This window comes from Mauremys mutica, chromosome 3 (genome assembly GCF_020497125.1).
Source record: "Mauremys mutica isolate MM-2020 ecotype Southern chromosome 3, ASM2049712v1, whole genome shotgun sequence".
Classification (NCBI taxonomy): Eukaryota; Metazoa; Chordata; order Testudines; family Geoemydidae; genus Mauremys; species Mauremys mutica.
This window is the reverse complement of record NC_059074.1, coordinates 34,359,330-34,365,887: the sequence shown is the minus strand read 5'-3', so window position 1 is coordinate 34,365,887 and position 6,558 is coordinate 34,359,330. Positions and strand designations below refer to the sequence as shown.

At 44.6% G+C, this 6,558-nt stretch overlaps 1 long non-coding RNA gene across 1 annotated transcript; it reads right to left on the bottom strand.

Moving 5' to 3' along the window:
• Nucleotides 1–2,402: 2,402 nt before the first annotated feature.
• Nucleotides 2,403–4,035, bottom strand: LOC123367565. The gene is made up of 3 exons (XR_006578532.1): nucleotides 3,947–4,035; nucleotides 2,765–2,836; nucleotides 2,403–2,474 (listed from the first exon to the last, which is right to left on the bottom strand). It is a non-coding gene; the product is annotated as an uncharacterized LOC123367565 (long non-coding RNA).
• Between the last annotated feature and the right edge of the window lie 2,523 nt (nucleotides 4,036–6,558).

Below are 6,558 nucleotides of genomic sequence, written 5' to 3'. Positions count from 1 at the left end.
GTACAAACTCAAATTTCCTACAGACAATAACTTGTTTATACTGCTCTATATACTATACACTGAAATGTAAGTACAATATCTATATGCCAATCAATTTATTTTATAATTATATGATATGAATGGGAAAGTAAGAAATTTTTCAGCAATAGTGGGCTGTGACATTTTTGTATTTTTATGTCTGATTTTGTAAGCAAGTAGCTTTTAAGTGAGGTGTAACTTGGGGTTTGCAAGACAAATCAGACTCCTGAAAGGGGTATAGTGGTCTGGAAAGGTTGAGAGCCACTGCTTTAACATATACAATACTCTTCTTCTGATCTTCATAGAACAAAAATCCTTTAATTCTTCCTCAGACTGAAAATCCTCACACTTATTGCTCTTTTCAGTTCTTCATGACTACTTCAGTCCCTTTGATTATTCTGTAGACACCAGTATTCTGCATCACCACTATCCTCCCTTTCACTCAGCCACTGTAATCTGGGAGTCATCTTGGACTGTCCCTTCTCCTTTGCCCCACACAATCAGGCTTTGTCCAGATCTTGCCACATTTTTCTCCATAACATTTCTAAGAACCACTCTTTCATTCTATCCACAGTATGAAAACGCTGGCCCAGATTCTCCTCATCTCCCATTTTAATTACCCCTCTTCCTTCTGTGTCTCTCTGTAACTCACACCAACCCTCTCAAGTCTATTTACCATTGAGCTACTAATATCTTCCTTTTTTCATTATTGGATCTTCTTTGAAATCCTGCACTGACTCCCTCCTTTTCAACCACATAAATTCAAGCTTCTTAGCCTTTACCTTCAAGGTCTTTCACAGCTGTCCCTGTCTCTACTATCCTTACTGCATCACCTCCACCATCTCTACACTACCAGTGGTACTGTAACCACTCTTTTACCACAGACATCTCTATATTGTCTTCCATGATGCCCTGTGCCTAGAATATCCTCTCTGAACTGATCTGTAGGCCATTCCTCTCTTGTCCTTAAATCTCCTATAACCCACGTCTGCAGTGTTATTCAGTTCGGTTGGCAGGCTGCTGGGCAGATTTGATGCAATTTTTTAAGATATTAAATCTGCAGCTATGTGAATATATATAGTTTATATAAAATATGCAGATTTGGATTGTTTCCCTTTCCTCCAACTTTCATACGTTGCTTGCCTTGGGAGGGGGAATAGTATCTATGATCACTCTAACCACTCTGCTTGTATGTTGCATCTTACTCTCCTTTTGTCTGTTGCTTGTCTTTTTAAATTGTAAACTCTACAGGGCAGGGACTGCCTATTAGGGTGTGTCTACACTGCAAATTAAGGTGTGATTGTAGCACAAATAGGCATACCAATGCTAGCTTTAAGCTAGCTAGTACAGGTACCCATGGTAGAGAAAAGGCAGAAGCAAGGGCTTTAGCACAGACTTGCCATCCCAGTACAAGTCTGCCATCAGCCCTGGGTACTTACTTGGGTTACTGGCCCATGCTGAAGCCATGCCTCACATCTTCGCTGCTGCCGTTACTCATTCAAGCTAGATGGTAACTGTTGAGCCTTACCTCAACATAATAATATATGATAATAGTAACCTATGAGCCCGCTCTTTTCTGAACACTGGGAACTAGATCATGCATATAGCCAAAGCCTTATTTTGGGGGTGGCGCAGAGATACACTTCCCCACATTGCACCTTGCCACCAGGAGCTCTGGAAGGAACTGGGGAGCCCGGCTGCTGCTGCAGGCTTGGAGAAAGAGGGTTTAGAGTCTCTTCCCTTGCCTTGCTAGCTGTGCTGACCAGTGCAGAATGAACAGGGCTGTCAGGGATCAAGGCCTTCAGCACAGCCAGTCTCTGGGCAACCTAATGCACAGCTAGCCTGATTGGCTACACTGCCTGATGGGCGGGAAGAGTCAGCAGACTTGAGCCCAGCAGTAGCAACAGTTCAGTAGCTCTTCAAGGCATTTGCCCACAACTCTCTGATAACACCTGCTTGTTCCCAGTCTTTCCCTTGCTTTGCCTCACACCAGGTACCCAGTTCCAACCCTCGACTCTGATTCCTGACCCTCAGCTCCAACTCCTGACTCTGGCTGTGACCCTTGGCTGTGACGTCTGGTCTCTGACTCTGGTTTTGACCCTGAGCTCTGATTCCTGGCTACTGATTTCCTGGTCTGACCATTCGGCTGACTCCTGCTCTGACCATTAGTAACCACTGCCCATGTCCTGGTCATGTGACAAGAGCAGTGGTTCTGCCCTGCCTCCTTTGCAAAGACTACCATTGGACAACCCCATTTTCCCAAAGCCATGTGGATTACCACTGCAGCTGTCACTTGTGAGCCTTAACTATAATGTTCTCTCTCTTAGGTGCATAGACTACAGTATTTTCCGGTTCATCTAACATTTAGAATTTAAAAGCGGGTGGGGGGGAGGGGAGAAACAGGATTTTTGGCAATTTAAATATACTCCCATCTTCTTTCTTCACTCTGCAGCATCCTGTTAATTGAAATTGCTGTAATTATTTGCCTTGCATTCAAATCCTATATACATTCCATTTCTTAGAACCCCTCACTGGAGTCTGAGTGCACGTGCCTTATCATATGCAATTGGGAAGCTGTCACATATCACTAGACAAAAGTGTGTCACGCAGGGAGGGCTTCAGATATACTGTGCTACCAGAAGCCTCCAGCTCTCTCCTAAAAGAGCAGCACCACATTTCAGGAAGTAACACATTACAGAATGATTCTCCCATTAAGATTTATGCCTAAAATAGAGGAGACACAAACCTCAGGCGTCAGTAGAGTTTTCATCAGCTGATTAAGCATGACAGATGAAGCCAGCTCCTGACCTTTCTGAGACTAGGGGAAAAAAAGAGAAATGGCCTTTCTTTCACCTCCTTATTCAATGGTACACTTCCTCAAACAAACAAAAAGACAGCTTTGCAGCTGAACAAGAGGCCAAGCAGTTAGCTCTGAGCCCCTGAAGTTGCCCAATGAAGGAGGAACGCGATACTATATGATTTGCCTGTCCTTTGCTCTTGGGATACTGAGTGATTTGCCGTCACTCCTAACGAAGCAAAATAGCTGTCAGTTTCAGTGAGATAAACCCCGGTATCCTTAGGCTTTCTGTTAATAAAACATTAACTTTCGGATGTCTACCTCATTACTTTAAATACACGCATACCAGACTGATTTTAAACATACACACCGAAAACAGTACTCAATCTTTTCTAACACTAGGAACTCATTTACTTAGTGCAATCTAGAGCCTGAGATGTGTGCATAGCCTTCTTAATATCTTTTTCCATGTTAAAGATTCTGCAAGGAAAATATGCCTTCACTGAAATCTTATTAGTACAAAATGCCCCACTGCTCTGAGCCCTCCTGAATGTGTGTGGTTTCTTTTGGCAAGTGTGAACAAGGGACAGAGGGGACTGTCTCCTTAGAGAAACAAATCCAGGGTGAAAAAAACAGGAGAAAAATCTTGCAAATATTTAATAACTTGATTTGATTTATCACGCAATTTGAAAGGGTGGGATGGTGGTGCATTTGTGATATCAGAGGTAACTCAGCCACCAATCATTACAGAATTAGCCTTCCCTGATTTGCATTGTACAGTCCTGTTATTTGAAGTATTGCAAAATAAGTCTCTGGATTTGGGGTGGGTTATATTTAAAGAGGCAGCACTACAATTAGAGAGAGCTGAATAATGGGGGAAAAAGTGTTTTTTAATCTATTTTATGGTCCTCATCACTGTAATATGTGAGTATTTAAAAATAGAAATAACACTAACAATCTTTCTCTCCCTTTTTCTTCCAGTCCATCCTAGGAGCAATAGTTTGATTAATTTGAAGGGGTATGAGCGTGGGTGTGAGTGTAGAAATTACTAAGGAAAAAATTAAATTGAACAAATTAGTTTGGCATTTAGTTCTGAAAATTGTTTGTTCCATGGTTATTGTTGTCTCTTACGAGAGTGAGTTCCATAATTTAAGGCCAGCTCCTGTGAAAGTTCAGTCTCTTGCTCTTACAAAAACTTCCCTTATTGGTCAACAGCTGCATTGTTCTGGTGGAATAGAATTGTCAGGAGAGGCCATGTCACAAAGGGAGAGGTAATCTCTCAGGTAGCACGCTCCAAACTCAGAGTGTTTGAATATCAGCGTATGTAGAGAGAGACCTTGAACTGAACTTTGCGTTATGTGGGGAACCAAACTAGAGTGAAGTGTTAAGGTCACATGTTCACAGTGACCTGTGATATGTAAGCAGGCACCTTTCTCTCCTTGCTTCCCAAGGAACATCCTCACAGTATGTAAAGTCCAAGATTACCCCCCTTCCTAGTGGGTTTTATTAACAAAGAAATACACAATAAGCAAACATCAAATTCAGCTCAAAACCTTCTCCCAGTCTTATCTGTTCCAGAGAGCTACTCCCACTGCTTTTATATCCAGTGCCCGCTCCACCCAGCCCAGTGTGAGGGAACTATTTACAAACCAGCCGTTGACAGACACACAGTGGACAATGTGGCCCTGTGCAGCAAGCGTGCCCCTTCCCCTCGGGGACGGGCCCACGCCGCGCCACACAGCCCCCCATCCAACACTAACACCCACCCCTGACTCCCTATGGCCAGAGGCTCCCCGGACCCGCTATGCCCAGCGCCTCCTGCCAGACCTCCTCCACAAATGCACAGCACCCCGCACAACACCACCCCTGACCACAGCCCTACCACAACTGCCCAGCACCTCCCACAGACCACCCACTCCCTAGTGCCCCAATGTACACAGATCTTTCCCACTCCCTCACAGCCTAGCACCACCACCACCCCCGACCTCCTAGAGACCCACTCCCCCATGTCCTGCCTCCCGGTTGTGCTCACCAGTCCTGAGCTGGCAGCGCGGTCAGGGCTGGTCGTGGGGTGGGGAATTGCTCTGGCCCCTGGGGAGTGTTGCAATCAGCTAAGTCAGGGCCTGTCCCTGCTGGGCTCCCTCAGGACCCTCTTGGCTGGAGGGGCCCACCAAGTCCCCCACACTGTCCCCCTCACCCACAACTGGCCAAGACTGGCCAGGCTTCTGCACCAGTCCCAGGTGGCTCAACTCCAGGGAGACAGGAGGGGCCCCACAGGTGGTGGGAAGCAGAGACTGCCCAGAGCCACAGGTGAACTGGGGTCTGGCCAGGGGGCAGAGAGGAGCCCTTGGCAGGCCGGTGGGCAAGCCGAGAGGAGCAAGTGGTGGGCGGGATGGTGGGGGACCCAGCGGGCTGGCAGCGTCTCAGGGCGCAGTGCAAGCGGAGCAGGCCGGGGCCCTTTCTGAGCATGGGCCTGGCTCCATGGTGCCACTGGCACCATTATAAAGCCAGCAATGGCTGGAACAGGAGTTGTAGGTATAGCACAAATGGACCTAAAGAGCAACAGTTTTAAATATTGTTCTGAGGACTGGTAGAGTATGTTGAGCCAGCACACCTGCCTCTAGTGTTTGGGTTTTCTTGACTTACTAAGACTTCAGAGAGATGAATGGTACATTTCATTGGATTAAATGTAAAAAATACATAGTTGGCTGTACATGATACAGATATTTGGCTGAATATATTATATAAAACACAAGGGTGTCTGTGGTTTCCTTGGTTTCAGGTGTTCTGTTTTTTCTCCCCACTGACCATTTTGACATTTCCTCGCGCTTTCTCCACGTTAAATATTACACTGTAGTCTAACTCCCATATTTAGAATCAATGACCAGTGAACTGGCAGAGTTTTTTGTCATTTAGCTAAACTACTCTTAAGATGACATTATTGACCAACCTATTTCTTGTAAGAAATCAAGTTTCTTTCTGTTTTTCCCTTGCACTTGTTGTATTCAGCACAATCCATTTCCTAATCACTGTTGTCATTTATCTCTTTGTTTTACCTTGTCACCTACTTAATTCCACTGGAGGCATTCCTAACATCTCTTTCTAATAATCTCCGCTAACAATGCAGAACACTATTAGCATAATAAGCATTTCCCATCTGCACAAATAAGACTCCTTCTCATCAGTCTGAAAACTAACTGCTGTACATAAAAATAGCTGGAAATCATTAGAATTAAAAAGCACATTCCACTGCAAACAGGTTTCTTGGGGAACTTTTTCATTTCTCCAGTTAACCTTAGAAATGCTGGGTGTGAGCCAAAGCCCACTAATGTCAGGGGGGTCTTCCCACAGCATATCACAGTGGTTTGGATTAGGTCTTTACTCTATGTGGAAATAATAAGTTGTGCTATAGGTACAGAAGGAGATATGATGTTTCTCTGTTCTAAGTAGTTACCTTAAGAACCCATTCTTTGAAAGTAGCATGTTTGCTTATGCAAAAATTATTCAGATAATAGTGCACCTACATTTGGGTGTATAATTACAATAACTACTCACACATAGGTGAGAACACAGATTCCTAAAAACATTACTGGGTACTTATTTGTGCTGTTATACCAGTTGTGTCTGTAAAAGAGAGGTGATCACTGGACATGTGCCCCATTTTTGTGCATCTGTTTTTAACAAGTTTGACCCATAAATGTGTACAGGTATGGGCATAGCAAGTCTGCAGTAGCAGTGTCTCC